The sequence below is a fragment of the Rutidosis leptorrhynchoides genome, chromosome 3 (assembly GCF_046630445.1).
Source record: "Rutidosis leptorrhynchoides isolate AG116_Rl617_1_P2 chromosome 3, CSIRO_AGI_Rlap_v1, whole genome shotgun sequence".
In the NCBI taxonomy this organism is placed as follows: Eukaryota; Viridiplantae; Streptophyta; class Magnoliopsida; order Asterales; family Asteraceae; genus Rutidosis; species Rutidosis leptorrhynchoides.
In genome coordinates, this window is record NC_092335.1 from 574,649,294 (window position 1) to 574,667,443 (window position 18,150).

Genomic DNA, 18,150 nt, shown 5'->3' on the forward strand with positions numbered 1-18,150 from the left:
TTAAAAAGTACGATAATTACAAAGTGCGATAAATAAAATGACAATAAATAAAAGTGCGATGAAATATGAAATAAAGGAATTATGATTATTTAAACTTCCGTAATCATGATGTTCGTCGTGTTGATTTTAATTTATTACCATGGGTTAATTGTCCTTTGTCCTGGATTATTCGATATGTCCATACGGTTTTTGTCCATAACAGTCCATCAGTCATAAATATAAAGTGCGAGTGTCCTCGTCAAATTATCCTTATACCCGAAGTCAAATATTCCAACTAAATAGGGATTCGAACTGTAACAAGGTCTTAATACTTTGTTTAATGAATACACTAGGTTATCGACTGCGTGTAATCCAAAATTTTACTACTTTGTTAACAATTATACCAATTACCCTTGAATGTAATCCACCCCTATTTTATTGAGTCCATTAACTATTAAGCCATCCCCGTGTCCTATAAAATGAACGATAATTCGTATTTATAGATATCCCGCCCACCGTACCCGATTAAGCGTATGTGGTTATATATAGATACGTCAAATTGTAATCTTTATATTAAATTAACGAGGTATCGTTTAGTTAATATAAAGCCCGTTAATAGCCCATAGTCTAATTTCCACAAGTGTCGTTCTTTTGTCCAAACCCCAATTATGGTACAAAGCCCAATTACCCCATCTTTAATATTTAGCCCAACATCACGATTATTTTGGCTTAAATAAGCATAATAATAACTTAGCTACGAGACATTAATTTAAAAAGATTGAACATAACTTACAATGATTAATAATAGCGTAGCGTTACACGGACAGAATTTCGATTTACACACTTACAACATTCGCTAACATAATGTAACATCCCGCATTTTTCCGTTAAATTATTTTAACGCCCGTCTTTTTCTTTTTAAATAATACCCTTCATATCTAGATTCGTATCCTTTGTTAAGTAACATTTTAAATATTCTCGTTATCGGATTTTTAATATCTCCCGTACTTCCGTGTAATTTAAAATAATTCGTTTGGTCAATTCACGCACCCGCAACCGAACGCGAGGGACTAGTTTCGCCATTGGAGCAAAGATGTGACTAGCTTGACTAGTCAACACCCACCTCCCCATTTTCCTTTTCATTTTCATTTCCATTTTCTTTCTATACTTTCCAATTTTCTCTCAAACACCACTACAAAGAATCATCATCTAAATTCGGATTTGGAAGCTTCAACCAAAACAAAATACATATTTGGAATCCTCTCTTCATCCTCTTCAATTTGATACCAACTTCATCTCATTTGGGTAACTTTCTAAAATCACTAATTTTATGTGTTCTTGAGATTTTTGAGTTATAAAGTTGTTAATTAGTGTCTATGGCTCATTGTGATGTCGTGTATGTAATTTGTATGCTCGATTCGTTGTTTTTGGTGTAACTAGTTCAATATGAAAATTACTTGCTAAATCCTTGATTTTGGATGATCAAATGTTGTTAGATTGTTAAAGTGCATGTTTTAAAAGTGTTACTAGTATCATTAGCTTCGTTTTGATGTATAGGTTGATTAAGGAAACTCCAAGAACGTGATTAATGATTTTGTGAACTTGGATTAGGGTTTGATGAGCTTTACATGAACTTTTGATGCGTCAAATGCTATGAGATATTGTCGTTAAGTGTTTTGTTGCAATGTGTGTTTGATTACCTTCGAAACGGCATAACATACATGTAAATTGGTTGCCCGAATCATAAAATGCGTTTTTGGAACTTGAACTTTGATTATGAATGTTTAATTGCGGTTTTTGGTTGTTGTAAGTGGAAGTTTGATTGATGAAATGCGTTTAGATGTTTTCCTTGTCAAAATACCTTTCCGATGGTATAAGATACATGTTTTAAGTGTTTTCGGTGCATAAGATGTGTTAAATTGTATTTTGGTTCGTGACTTGGACCATTTTTCTGCAAACTGCATGTTTCCCAGGTATTGCGTGCCGCGCATATACCCGCGCGCCGCGCAGAATTAGAAATCCCAGATGTTTGCCTTCATGGTTAAGTTCTGACCAGGATTTACACTTGGGTGCGCGCCGCGCAACCCATAGCGCGCCGCGCATCTGCCCAGCTCATTTTGTCTTTGTTTTTCATGTCACAAAAATGTTTCCCGCTTTACTATAACCCCGTTTACCATGAAACTTGACTATTATGCTCGTATATGACTTCTCATCATGAGAAAATTGTCGGACACCCGACCCGACCCCGTTGACTTTGACTTTGACCAAGTTTGACTTTTAGTCAAACTTAACCAAACGATTATACAATCGTTCTAACATACTTAACTACTTGTATTGTGCATGAAACTTGACAAATTGATTCACATGCTATATTAATCGAGTTGTAACGAGCCATAGGACTAATTGAACATCTTTGACCGTTTGTGTTTACCGTTATTAATACAACCTATATGTTTAGGTCAAGACTAGCTTTGTCTTTGCACGCGTCTACTTGTTGAAGTACTTTATTAACTCTCGCGCTCAAGGTGAGATCATAGTCCCACCTTTTCAACAACTTTTATACTTTTAAATCGTGGGCTGAGAAAACATATACTTTGTTACATCTTGTACTACTTACTTTTATGTTTTGAACACAAGTGTGAAAACAAACATTCCACGTGCGAGTTAGAACAAAAATGCCTCAATTCGATTATCATTAGTTACACTTGCAGGGTGTAAGCGAGAACTTATATTGTGTGGCCATACGGGTTTAACAAACCCTCATTCGGACGGTTCGCTACCGTTATGCGGATGAAATATATTTTTGTGTTTTAGTGTGGGTTCTAGCACTGTGTGATGGGGTAACGTTGGTTAAGTTTTGATAATTGAGTGCTCGCGTATAACAACACTTTTGGAATGCAAATGATTTGGATAATCTACGTTATGGAAATACAAAATCTTGTGGTTCAAAAACAACGTTTAATACTTACTAAACCTATGATTTCACCAACGTTTTCGTTGACAGATTCTTCTATGTTTTCTCAGGTTTTGAATGCTTAGTGATACATGCTTCCGCACTCTTTTGATACTTGCTTGGATGTCGAGTATACATGCATTTTGGAGCATCTTTTGAACTTATTTAAACTGTGTCGCATAGTTTTCATTTGTACTTATAACGTTGTAACTTAACTTGTGGTCAATTATCTTTGTAAACTTTGAAACAATCTTTACACTTGAATGGATGCAACATATTTTGGGTCAAACGTCTGTTTTAAAGACTTATGACCAGGTAATGGGACCTACGTAGTCGACGCCGTCACTTGACGATTTGTCGGGGTCGCTACAAGTGGTATCAGAGCCTTGGTTGTAGGGATTTAGAGTTCATTTGTGTCCACCCCGAGTCATAGGGTACATAGGTGAATCTAGACTACAACCGGCATATAGACTGAAGTAGGAATTACTTGACTATTTGTGCATTTATACTCGAACTCTTCTATCATATCTAACTCGTATTCGATCTTGATCTTACGTTGATGAATTTTGTTGATGCGCCACCTTGACTTTATGAAGTAATGTTAAATGCACATGAGGATCAGGGTAATATAATTTCCGGGATTATATTACGGTGATTCACATGGACGTTCCGACATTATGACATAGAGAATTTAAGGCGAGTCAAGGAAAATTTTCTCTCTATCCTTATTCCATGCCCCGGTTAGTATTGTTGAAAATACTAACCAACGATATTCTTGTCTCATGAAGGAACAATGGCTCACCAAGGTCAACACAACACTCCTCTCGAAACTCTAGAACAAGCTCTTCAACGAATGATAACCACCGCCGTGGGTACGGCCATGGCCGATCACTTTTCCAACAACACCAATCATGGAGCCGGTAATTCAATCGAAGGTTGCTCCTACAAGAACTTCATGAAGTACAATCCTCCCACTTTCGATGGAACCGGGGGACCGGTTACTCTCACCCGATGGTTTGAACAAACAGAATCCGTTTTTAGCATAAGCGGTTGTCAGGACCAAGATAAGGTCAAGTTTTCCACCCTCACTCTTACCGGTATCGCTCTCTCATGGTGGAACCCGTATGTACAATCAGTGGGTATCGATGAAGCCCTTACACTCTCTTGGACCGAATTAAGAGAAAGAATGATCACCGAATACTTCCCGCGCGATGAGACTCGAAGGCTCGAGCAAGGGCTAAGGAATTTAAGAACGGTCGGGAATGACCTCGGAGCTTATAATCAACGGTTTACCGAACTAGTCTCAATGTGTCCAAATCTCATGACTCCCGAATCCCTAAGAGTCAAACTTTACATGGATGGCCTCCCTAAGAGCATTCAACACGGGGTAATAATATCCCAACCCCCTAACCTACAAGAGGCTTTAACAACGGCCCGCCAAACTTTAGAAACAGCGAAGGAAATGGAAGCACCGGCACCAATGGTCGAGAACCACCCGAGTAACAACAAAAGAACATGGGGAGCCTCTCAATTTAGCAACCACAACAATAACAACAACCCCGCCAAGAAGCCTTTCACCTCCAACGACAAGAAAGGCTATGCCGGAAAACTACCTTTTTGTAACGAATGCCACAAGCATCACTTTGAAGGATGTGGCAGGTTTCGCCACCGGCGCCAAGGAAGTGGTCACGTCGCCAAACGTTGTGGAAGTACCACCCCCGTCGCTCGAATGATGCCCAACGCACACAGGACGGGTGCTTGTTTCGAATGTGGTCAACTGGGTCATTTTAGGAATGAATGCCCAAATAAGAAAATCAACCCCAACGCACGCCGTTGAACTTTCAACATCAACGCCTAGGATGCCCGAGACGACGATGGACTAGTCACGGGTACGTTTCTTCACAACAAACCGTATATTTCATACTTATTCGATTCGATTACCGCTAGACGTTTTACAACCGAGACCTTGACTTGTACTCTTTACATTCCACCTTTTTCCTCTAGATACTACTTAGGCAACGTAAGCGACCAACGGAAAGATACTGTGTGTCTATAAATTTTATCGGAGGATATGCGTTAAGAAATTGGACTCGACACCTATAGAACTAAGGAGCTCAGAACCTATTCGTTAGGGAGAAATTGTTTCCCTACAACTAGGTATAGATTATTGTGAACCGAGTAATTTTCGGTTGGAAACCGATACCCTCTTCCTCGTATCCATTACCTCATGATTATTTGCGTGGATCCCGTGTATTCCAAATCGACCTCCGTTCCGGTTATCATCAAATGGGGGTTAAGGGAGACGATGTCTCCAAAGCCATTTTTTTTTCCGAACTCGCAACGTTAGTTGTAAATCTCTCTTAGTACCGTTTGATTTATTTAGGACTCCGTCCGTATTCATGAACCTCCTAAACCACGTATGCAACTTATCTAGACAAATCTGTTATCGTATTTATGGATGACATCTTAACTTATTTAAGTAAAGAAGGAAAACGAACAACATCACCATCTTACGCTCGAACTTTTGAGAAAAGAGCAACTCTATACCAAATTCTCCGAGTGAGAATTTCTGTTGAACGAAGTCCAATTTTCTAGACCATGATGTTAATGGTCAAGGCATTACAATCAATCTCGAAATCAAGCCACATGTAATCAGGAAACTCTCCCAACTCAGACTTGTATTCGTAAAAATCTTAGATCTCACCGGTTGTTACCGAAGATTCATTTCTGACTTTTCTTGTGTTACACAACTTTAAACCTCTTCATGTCTGAGCCTTGAACGTGATTCTTCACACCAACCTTCCTAGCTAAATTCGTATAGCACTAGATGGAACTCAAACATGGAAATATTTCTACTTGAACGCCCGAAAGGCATACTCTCTCGACTCGAAATCAACGGAACTGAAATTCGTTATTTTTGCACGAAGAATTCGAATACATAATTGTTGATCCGATCAACTTTTCTCGTCATCACGTACCACACTACGTACCTCTGTTATTCCACCGTTACCGTCTGATATTACTGGAACTTAAGATAACCCACAATCCAAGGATACATCACTCTTATTTGACATAACGTCCTTGTGTTTCTGATAATCGGCCAACTACTATTCAACCCCGAACTATACAACTACGTGTACTATCTCGATTTTCTTTCAAACTTCAACTTTTGACAACTAGATGCACAATACGGCGACCTTGAGATGTAAACTCATCCTATTCTAAGACCTCATTTCACTCCTATCTTTATCGCTCGCACTTCCGTTTAAGGAAACTCCTTGTGACATTTCTCCATGGATAGAGAAACTCCTCATATTACCTTAACATTCGCCACGAGGGTGAATAGTCCTAACGAACATATTTCGAACCCTAACTGACTTGTTCAAACATATCTTAAGAGATTCTATTCCAGTACGGTGTATCTTCGTCATTTATCCTGTATCGAAATACTCGTTTCACTTCTAGTGTTACAAGAAACCTTGGGAACTCGCTTAGACACATGTACCGCGTATCTCCCACAACCGACGAACCGAGCAAACGTACGATTCAATCTTGGAAAGACATGTTACAGACTCGTATTGTCACCTTTAGTAGATCACTCTTACAACAGTAGTTACCACTCGTGTGTTCACGCGCACTTTCCGAAACCCTATATGACCGCTAATGTCATACCCCTGTTCATTTAACCAAAGCATCAACCACCGAAATCTGAACTCCATCAAGAAACAACAATTGAAATCATTCAAATCCGAGGAGGGCTCGAGACGATCCGTAGTCGCCAAAAGAGTTATACCAAACTTAGATGAAAACCTCACAAATCCCAGTGTGTAACCGCGTAATATTGAGAAACCGCACCTTGGAAAGGTGTAATCCATTTTGGGAAATCGAGAAAGGCTATAGCCGCAATATTGAACCTTTTGAAACCTTGGGGCGTATTGGAACCGCTTCCTACCGTTTAGAATTTCCGACTAAATTAAGTTTCCGTTTACCCTACATTTCGTGTAACAAACTTAGAAACGTGTCCTGCGGAACAGGAACGTGCAATCCTGCTAGATACACCAACTATCGATGACAAACTTCTCTTCATAGGAAAACCAGTTGAAACCAGGGATCGTAAAAAAAAAAAAAAAAAAAAAAAAAAAAAAAAAAAAAAAACCAAACCTTAATACAACGTGAAACCCTAACTATCCAAATTCATGAGAACACTCAAGGACGTACCTTCACTTATTCATATCATGAACAACGTAAAGTCTCGAGTAAGAGATATCCACTACTACTTCCAACTAAATTTCGGGACGAAATTTCTTTTGAGGTGTGGATAATGTAACATCCCGCATTTTTCCGTTAAATTATTTTAACGCCCGTCTTTTTCTTTTTAAATAATACCCTTCATATCTAGATTCGTATCCTTTGTTAAGTAACATTTTAAATATTCTCGTTATCGGATTTTTAATATCTCCCGTACTTCCGTGTAATTTAAAATAATTCGTTTGGTCAATTCACGCACCCGCAACCGAACGCGAGGGACTAGTTTCGCCATTGGAGCAAAGATGTGACTAGCTTGACTAGTCAACACCCACCTCCCCATTTTCCTTTTCATTTTCATTTCCATTTTCTTTCTATACTTTCCAATTTTCTCTCAAACACCACTACAAAGAATCATCATCTAAATTCGGATTTGGAAGCTTCAACCAAAACAAAATACATATTTGGAATCCTCTCTTCATCCTCTTCAATTTGATACCAACTTCATCTCATTTGGGTAACTTTCTAAAATCACTAATTTTATGTGTTCTTGAGATTTTTGAGTTATAAAGTTGTTAATTAGTGTCTATGGCTCATTGTGATGTCGTGTATGTAATTTGTATGCTCGATTCGTTGTTTTTGGTGTAACTAGTTCAATATGAAAATTACTTGCTAAATCCTTGATTTTGGATGATCAAATGTTGTTAGATTGTTAAAGTGCATGTTTTAAAAGTGTTACTAGTATCATTAGCTTCGTTTTGATGTATAGGTTGATTAAGGAAACTCCAAGAACATGATTAATGATTTTGTGAACTTGGATTAGGGTTTGATGAGCTTTACATGAACTTTTGATGCGTCAAATGCTATGAGATATTGTCGTTAAGTGTTTTGTTGCAATGTGTGTTTGATTACCTTCGAAACGGCATAACATACATGTAAATTGGTTGCCCGAATCATAAAATGCGTTTTTGGAACTTGAACTTTGATTATGAATGTTTAATTGCGGTTTTTGGTTGTTGTAAGTGGAAGTTTGATTGATGAAATGCGTTTAGATGTTTTCCTTGTCAAAATACCTTTCCGATGGTATAAGATACATGTTCTAAGTGTTTTCGGTGCATAAGATGTGTTAAATTGTATTTTGGTTCGTGACTTGGACCATTTTTCTGCAAACTGCATGTTTCCCAGGTATTGCGCGCCGCGCATATACCCGCGCGCCGCGCAGAATTAGAAATCCCAGATGTTTGCCTTCGTGGTTAAGTTCTGACCAGGATTTACACTTGGGTGCGCGCCGCGCAACCCATAGCGCGCCGCGCATCTGCCCAGCTCATTTTGTCTTTGTTTTTCATGTCACAAAAATGTTTCCCGCTTTACTATAACCCCGTTTACCATGAAACTTGACTATTATGCTCGTATATGACTTCTCATCATGAGAAAATTGTCGGACACCCGACCCGACCCCGTTGACTTTGACTTTGACCAAATTTGACTTTTAGTCAAACTTAACCAAACGATTATACAATCGTTCTAACATACTTAACTACTTGTATTGTGCATGAAACTTGACAAATTGATTCACATGCTATATTAATCGAGTTGTAACGAGCCATAGGACTAATTGAACATCTTTGACCGTTTGTGTTTACCGTTATTAATACAACCTATATGTTTAGGTCAAGACTAGCTTTGTCTTTGCACGCGTCTACTTGTTGAAGTACTTTATTAACTCTCGCGCTCAAGGTGAGATCATAGTCCCACCTTTTCAACAACTTTTATACTTTTAAATCGTGGGCTGAGAAAACATATACTTTGTTACATCTTGTACTACTTACTTTTATGTTTTGAACACAAGTGTGAAAACAAACATTCCACGTGCGAGTTAGAACAAAAATGCCTCAATTCGATTATCATTAGTTACACTTGCAGGGTGTAAGTGAGAACTTATATTGTGTGGCCATACGGGTTTAACAAACCCTCATTCGGACGGTTCGCTACCGTTATGCGGATGAAATATATTTTTGTGTTTTAGTGTGGGTTCTAGCACTGTGTAATGGGGTAACGTTGGTTAAGTTTTGATAATTGAGTGCTCGCGTATAACAACACTTTTGGAATGCAAATGATTTGGATAATCTACGTTATGGAAATACAAAATCTTGTGGTTCAAAAACAACGTTTAATACTTACTAAACCTATGATTTCACCAACGTTTTCGTTGACAGATTCTTCTATGTTTTCTCAGGTTTTGAATGCTTAGTGATACATGCTTCCGCACTCTTTTGATACTTGCTTGGATGTCGAGTATACATGCATTTTGGAGCATCTTTTGAACTTATTTAAACTGTGTCGCATAGTTTTCATTTGTACTTATAACGTTGTAACTTAACTTGTGGTCAATTATCTTTGTAAACTTTGAAACAATCTTTACACTTGAATGGATGCGACATATTTTGGGTCAAACGTCTGTTTTAAAGACTTATGACCAGGTAATGGGACCTACGTAGTCGACGCCGTCACTTGACGATTTGTCGGGGTCGCTACACATAACCTTATTATTATTAATCTTAAATTAAAATTAAAATTAAAATTATAAATATATATATATATATATATATATATATATATATATATATATATATATATATATATATATATATATATATATATATATATATATATATATATATATATATATATATAGAGATAGAGAGTAGATAGAAAAAGGAGTACATAAATCGGCCGAATTCGTTGCTTTTTATAGAATGTGGGCAGCTACAGGACTCCATGCGATCGCATGAATTTTGGTCTTCCTGGCCATGCGATCGTATGGCCTTCTTTTACAGCTCAGGTATTTTTGTTTGCAAGCTTGCCGACGGTTTTATTAAATATATATAATATATATAATTTTAAGAATTATTTATATATTATATTATATTTATGTGCATAGTTGACTTGTAATTTTAGCTCCGTTGCGTCGTGCGTTGTTAGTTGGCTCAGGCCCCGGTTTCGGATTTTCGAACGCCTTTTCGTACAATTTAATATCTTGTACTTTGTGTTTCACGGCTTGTACTCTTGTAATTTTTAGACGTTTCTCATCAATAATTTGAACCACTTGGATTGTACTTTGTACTTTTTAGCTTTTTGGTCATTTGCGTCTTCAATTCGTCGAATCTGTCTTTTGTCTTCACCTTTTATTATTTAAACGAATATCACTTGTAAATAGAACAATTGTAACTAAAAGCTTGTTTTTCTTGAGGGATAATGCTATGAAATATATGTTCATTTTTAGCATTATCAAATATTCTCACACTTGAGCGTTGCTTGTCCTCAAGCAATATAGTCTTGAAATAAAAATACTAGAATCTCTTCTTTATTCTTCACACTTTGTACATCAGTGATTTCTATACGGTGGTATTAACAATGGTAGTAACATTGTGGTTTACAGTCCCACATGACTATGAAAATTTAGATCCTTTAAGGAAATTGGATCTTTATGAAAACATTTGATCTTTTTGAAAATTCAATCTAGCTTTTACCCTAGATAAGTTTTCCGAAATAACCCTTCACCGGTGTTTGCAAAATGTTTTTGTGGGTTTTGTGGGTTTCAGATTTGAAAATTTTAGCTCAAAACTTGCAGTTTTGTGTCACCCACTTGCTAACCTTGTATTGGGAAAGCAATACGTCCAGTATACTTGCTCCGTATATTACCTTTTGGTAAACTACTGTCCGGTTGTAAAGGAAAGCGTTGAACAAGCAACTGTTAAGGCAATGTCCCGTGACATGCTTTTGATTATAGTCTATATCGTGTCGGATGCAATTACTATCCTTTGTAGGAGCAATAGTAAAGATCACCCTATAGTTTTTCGGTCTGGCACAAGGTCCTGTCTTCGACCATGCTATGCAACCACCGTTCTTACGGTTGACACCCGATTTGGTTCAGGTGACCTAATGAATTACGATGAATTCTCAGGATTGTACGTTCAATGGTAATGAACGCATTGAAAATGAGTTTTCAGAAAACAAATTGGTTTTAATTTGATCAAAATATTTTCTCGTTCAAGCTCGAGTTTAGATATCATTGAATTCCATGAGTTTGAAATTCTCAATCTTTAAGGTCAATCTCAAGGATTGAGTAATATCAGTCTTAAAAGCTGATTTTTGATCTTTAAGGAGATTATCCTTTCTGGGGATCTGATTCATTAGTCTTATAAGCTAATTTGCACGGTGCCCCCCATTATACGAGACAGATCCTCTCATGGTTAGGATAAGTCTGACCACTTGGCGACCCTGTTTGATGCTGAGGTCCGTGGATTTCCAGCTGATTTTCGAGAAAACTTTTCAAGGTTTTTCGTAGACTCTACAACTGGTCTGGACGACAACTTCCTGACCTAAATCAAGAAGCGCTAGTATTTTTATCTCGGAAGACTTTACTTCCTTTTAAATTTCATTTATATTACAATAAACTGGGTAAAACTGATTAATATTGTCCAAAACAAAAATATCTTCAATTATTTGTACAAAAATATGTGACATATGTTCTAAATAACTTGGTAAATTTTTCTCACACTTGGCTTTTATTTTCCTTTCTTTGCCTTTTTATTTTTCTCTATTCCATTTTAAATGAATTCTAACATTTTGGGTTGTTTCTCAATTTATGTCCTTTCCGAGGTAACAATAATTTCGGTGTTAACACCTAGTTTTATCGTTCACAAATATGTATAAACATGATTTTGAATTCATTTATTTGAAAATTTTGAAAAATTTTACTAGAATTGGGTCGTCCTTATATAAGACTATGGCTGTTCTTTATTATCAGAGAGCACTAGATTCTAATACAACTACTGCGTTACTAGTATTTTTAATGGTAACCAAGTGTTTAAATTAAAATTTTAAAAATCCGAAAGAATTTAACCCCTTCCCACACTTAAGATCTTGCAATGCCTTCATTTGCAAGAAATCAGTAAAAATTTAAATTATTGAGGGTGATTAGCGTAGAAAAATGATTAAATTTTACCAAAGTTTCCAAACATATTGTTGTTTATGTTGAATGATAAATGGTGCACATCATTTGTTCATTCCGTCACGTTGTTACGTCACATTTGTTTTTCGTTTTGTCGTCAAAATTAGTAGCTTTTGCTGAACTTAATGCCAGTCTTTGAAAGTTCGCTGTTTTACCCTGTTGTGTACAATTGACAATATACATACATACAAATAATAACATGCATGGTAATTTGAAATGGGACTTAACATCCCACTTTCAAATTATAAATACGAAATATTAGTAACAAAATAAAAAAAAATGTTAAAAATTACATAAAAGTATCACAATATTATATGTTTTAAACATAAGTAAATAAAAATAATAAAAAATAAAAATCACCAACGAAAACTGTATCAATCTGGATAGGGGTTCCAGTTCATGTCGTCGGTCGGGTTCCACGGTTGGTTATAGGTGTGCTGATAGGCTTGGTTGGGGACGTAGAGAGTAAATGGTAGTCGCATATCGGGATGGTGTGGCGGATAGTAAGCAGGTCGGGTCGGTACGTAGTTATTTGGTACCTGAGGTGATAGCTGGCTCATGGTCTGATGCTGATGATAGTGAATCTATCATGCTGTCGTTGCCTGGAATGCTCGTACACATTCTCGGCGTGCCACTGCTCGTACTGACTATGTCTAGCCTCGTTTGTCATTTCTACCTCATCTATACGCTGGTAAACGTCAGTAACAGCCTCCCTAATGACACCCCTAATGTCATCCGCTTCCTCCATTTCCTCATCTGAACCTCTCTCTACCTGTGGATGAGAGCCCTGATATGGTACTGTCTGATTGCATCTGCTCTTTAATACCTTTTCACCTTGATAGACCCGCAATCCTAAAGTCTCATCTTGTTCTCTACACACCATCAGTGGACCCCCTTGATCCCTATCTACACCCAAATACTCTCTAATGAGAGTAAAAAAAATACCTCATCCTATTATTCCCCCGTCCTGTATACCTTCCACCATTTTGGACAGATAAAAACCAACACAGTAGGGGATATTAACAAAGCTTCTAGTGTTTCGAATACACTTAAGGTAAAATAAATCGTGTAAAGTCATTTTCTCCTTGTTGTTACCTCTTTGTGTAATCGAATTAGCTAAAAATCTATGTATAATACGAAGCTCTGCTTTGTTAATATCTAAATAGGAGTGTCTTCCTCCCCGCGTAAAAACATTATAATTTGACATACGCCTACAGACGGCGTCAGCGTCAAAATTCCTATCTACCCTCTCACCATGATAAATCAAATTTGTACAATCAGGTAGTAGTAATTCGGCGGGAGTGTAAATCTGTAAAGCCCTGGCCATGTCCAGCATAGACATCCTGTACATCCTACGGCCAAGCAAAAATCTAAGAAAACTCTTATCGTCTAACCTATCTACATCCTTATTAAATGATATAGTACTCATAAGCTCAACACACCACTCTTTATATACAGGCCTACGAGTAGTAAATAAACATTCCCAATCGAGAAAAGAAGAGCTGTCATACCTTTGGATTAGATGCTGCCTAACTGGGTTAGCTAGGTGGACCCTTTCCAAAGGCTCCCAACCGATTACCCTCGGTACTTCTACATTTTTCGTTACCAGTTTAAATTTGTTACTTTGGTACGTCGGGTAATCTCTCCAACTTCTATCAATCCTTAAATTGGGATGCAATTGTTCTTCATGAATTGTTGGGTGTTCTACTATATGATGAGCGGGAAATACTACGTAGGTAATAAAAAATTGTGGGTCTAGTTCATAGTATGGTACGTGTTGATCAGGTTGTTGTTGTGGTTCCTGTTGTTGCTCCGGTTCGTGATATTGCATCTCTGGCTGTGGTTCCGAAGCAGGTTGCCTAGATGATGATGATGCACCATCAGTATCGGTATTTCTATGCAAAACACATTAAATACAAAATTTGTGCATCCAAATATGCATTAGTGTTAGCAAAATAACAAATTAAAACAATTACAATAACATGTTTAATCCATATTAAACTTATACTCATTTTCATATTTTTTTTTATCAATTCTACACTTTTTTCAAATAAGCATATATGAAAATGTTTACAAAGTTCATAAGCATTCAACTCAAATAACATGTTAAAATAACCATTACTAGAAATTAAACAAGTTTCAAATGGCATTTACATCAATTTAATCAATTTCATGAATTTTAGACTTAAAAAGTCCACTTTAATTCTCAAAAATCATGTTTAGGATCAAAGTTTGGATCATTTAGCTACCTAAACATGTTACACTACTTAATTTAGCAATAATTCATGACAAAAATCGACCATAACATGTTTATATCAAAAAGCCCCAAATTGCTCAAGAACACAAACCCTAGATTTCTAAAAATTTTGAAGTTTTTGGCTTCAAATCATGTTAAATAGCATCAATCTAGGTTATACATGCATAATTGTGATGACCCAAAAATTTCTGACTAAATTTAAACTTAATCTTTGTATGATTAACATTTCCGACACGATAAGCGAAGTCTGTAAAACTGAATCTCAAAATTTTTGAATTACTTTTATATATTTAAATACCCTTCGGTTGTTTTCGACGATTCGCGAACAATTATATGTAAATAGATACATATATACTATAATATGAAAAGGTAACAATGTATTAATTGTTTGATACCGTACATTAAACTTATTGGTTTAAATATCTATTCGAATGTATATGATAAGTTAAAATATTTATTATTAAAATTTATTTATAAATAACTTCCAATGTGTATTTAAAAACTGATTTATGTATATTAAAAAGATATATACATATATATAATAAACGATAGTAACATTCGTTTATTGATTCAATTGATATTTAGTTAAGTTAACTAAAGCGTTTAAGATGAACCAGTTAAACACTAATTTGTTACAGTGTTTTCAAATTGCCACATTACTCAAAATGCTACAGTGTTTTCGAAAATCACTATTTGCTACAGTGAAATTGACTTTGCTACAGTGAATTGCTACAGTAAAATTTGACTTTGCTACAGTAACTTTGCTACAGTAAAACACTATTATAAAAATGTGTTTTAACAAATAGCGAGACGATGATTTATAGAAGTAAATGACCAAAACACTCGAAAGTTTAAGATACACTTTGAGTGATATAATTAAGGGATAATTTAAGGCTATATTTTGACAAAGGTACGTGTCACGAAATGTAAAATGCAAGTTTTCTAAGCGTACGAAAATGCGTTCGAGAAACCGGAACCGGGACATAAGTCGAGTGATGACGTACGACTTATCGGAACAAAAATTACAAGTCTACTATGCACAAGAATAAAATATAATATATAAATAATTATATTAATTATTTATATATTTATATTTATTTTATATTATGTCGACAAGCTAGGAGCCAAAACAATGTGAGCTGTCCCTGGTCCTCATGCGAGTCGCATGGCCAGAAGGCCATTTCCATGCGAGTCGCATGACTCCAGATTCCAGGCCAGGTACTATAAATTCAGGTGTTTTGCTCGAATGAAAAAATCAAAACACACATACACAAATATATATTACTCCGTATAATATTTATTATTATTATTATTATTATTATTATTATTATTATTATTATTATTATTATTATTATTATTATTATTATTATTATTATTATTATTATTATTATTATTATTATTATTATTATTATTATTATTATTATTACTATTAAGATTATTATTAATCTTATTAATCTTATTATTAGTATTATTATTTTTGCAATACAAAAATAATAATGTACATAAAATATTACGACGGAGTACTGTCCAAGTAATTTTCAAAACGAGTTTCCGAGCGAGCTAGAGCTAAGGAAAATATGGGTTATTGCCAAAGAGGTTATGGGTAATGTTCGGGGGTATTTTTGTGAATCAAACCTCGTGTTTATTATCTCCGATGCGTCTACATGCTTTCCTACAATATTGTATATCAATATTAAACAGTGAGTTTCATAAGATCCCTTTTACTCTCTACATTTTTGGGCTGAGAATACATGCAAATGCTTTATTAACCGATATACAATATTTATATGCGTGAGTTTCATATGATCCCTTTTTCAAATTATATTTTTGGGCTGAGAATACATGCGCAGTTTTATAAACTGTTTTACTAAATGGATACAAATACTAAAACTGATTTTGTGTGAGTTTCATAAGATCCCTTTTACTCTCTACATTTTTGGGCTGAGAATACATGCAAATGCTTTATTAACCGATATACAATATTTATATGTGTGAGTTTCATTTGCTCCCTTTTTAATTGCTTTTGCAATATATATTTTTGGACTGAGAATACATGCACTTTATTTTAAACACAATGGATACAAGTACATATTAAATTCTACACTGAGTTTGAACCGAAAATCCCTTAGCTTTGGTAACTAGTAACTGCCAGTTATAAGAACTGGTGGGCGCGAGTAGTAGTATATGGATCCATAGGGCTTGATATCCCCGTCCGAGCTAGAGCACTAGCCTTTTAACGGACGTATGCTATTTGAGAAGCGTACACGTTGGTTTGCGTGTATTATTAAGATGATTATACAAAGGGTACAAATTATATAAGCATTAAAGTTTAGTTACCAGGGTGCTCAATTTTGTAGAACCGATTGATAAACGTTTCGGATGAAACAACTGAAATCTTGTGGTCCACCTTTTATTTAAAACATAATGATAAACATTTTGAATGACACAACTGAACTTTTGTAATCCACATTGATATACGGATTATGTGTAATATTAAAACTATGAACTCACCAACCTTTGTGTTGACACTTGAAGCATGTTTATTCTCAGGTTTCTAGAAGTCTTCCGCTGTTTGCTTATACGTGATACAAGATATGTGCTTGGAGTCATACATGCTATATACAAGAAACTTGCATTCACCAAACCATTACCATGTATCTTATTTTGACTGTATTGTCAACAGATGTATTATTGTAAACCATTTAAATGGTGATTGTCTATACGTAGAAATCATCAGATGTTAAAAACCTGGAATTTATATATTCATTTATGAAATACCTTTTCAAACGAATACAATGTTACAAAATGTATCACATAGAGGTCAAATACCTCGCAATGAAATCAATGAATGACGTGTTCGTCCATATGGATTTGGAGCGATCGTCACAATAATATACTAACAATTTAACTCTAGTTACACTAGAAATTAACAAAATTAAATTAGGTAAAATTTAGCTCAAGAACACTAAAATTCAATTTTAAAGAGTTTTAGGGGTGAAATCTTTACCTTCTTTGAAAAACTTCTGAACAATTTCATGATTAAAGCGGATTATAGCAAGAAAATTGGTGAATTTTGGTGAAAAATTGGTGAAAATTGAGGGTGTTTTGGAGTGTGTTCGTGTATGTGTATGTGTTGAAGTGAGAAGGCAGAACAGGCGAGCTGCTCTTTTGATTCTGACCAGCATTTGGTCCCCATTCGACCGCATGGTTTTGAAGCACAAACCCCATGCGATCGCATGGGGTGTATTTTTATTTATTTTTTTTATATATAAAAACCTTTTACTTGTTAAACATAATAATAGATTAATTTTAAAATTTTGTTTTTTAAGAATGAGGGCGTTTTGGATCATTGTCCTAGTCCGTCTCTCGACATTTTTTTAAAATTTGTCATTTTTTAAGCGTCGTTTTAAAAGCAAAGATTTTTGGGTTTTTTTTAATGTTTTTGGCATACTTTAACTCAAATAAAATTAAAAATAATGATAACAAAATTTCTCGTCCCTCCCTTGGGTAAAGCAATTTCGGTTCAACGACCTAATCTTCAACTCACGACGAATTTTAGAAATTATATTTTTAACTTAATGAAATAAAGTAAATTTTTGTTTTTAAATTCACACCAAACTTAAATTTAAATTGCATAAAATTAAAAATTCATATTAATATTATTAATATTTTTATATATTAATTTTACAAACTTATATTGAA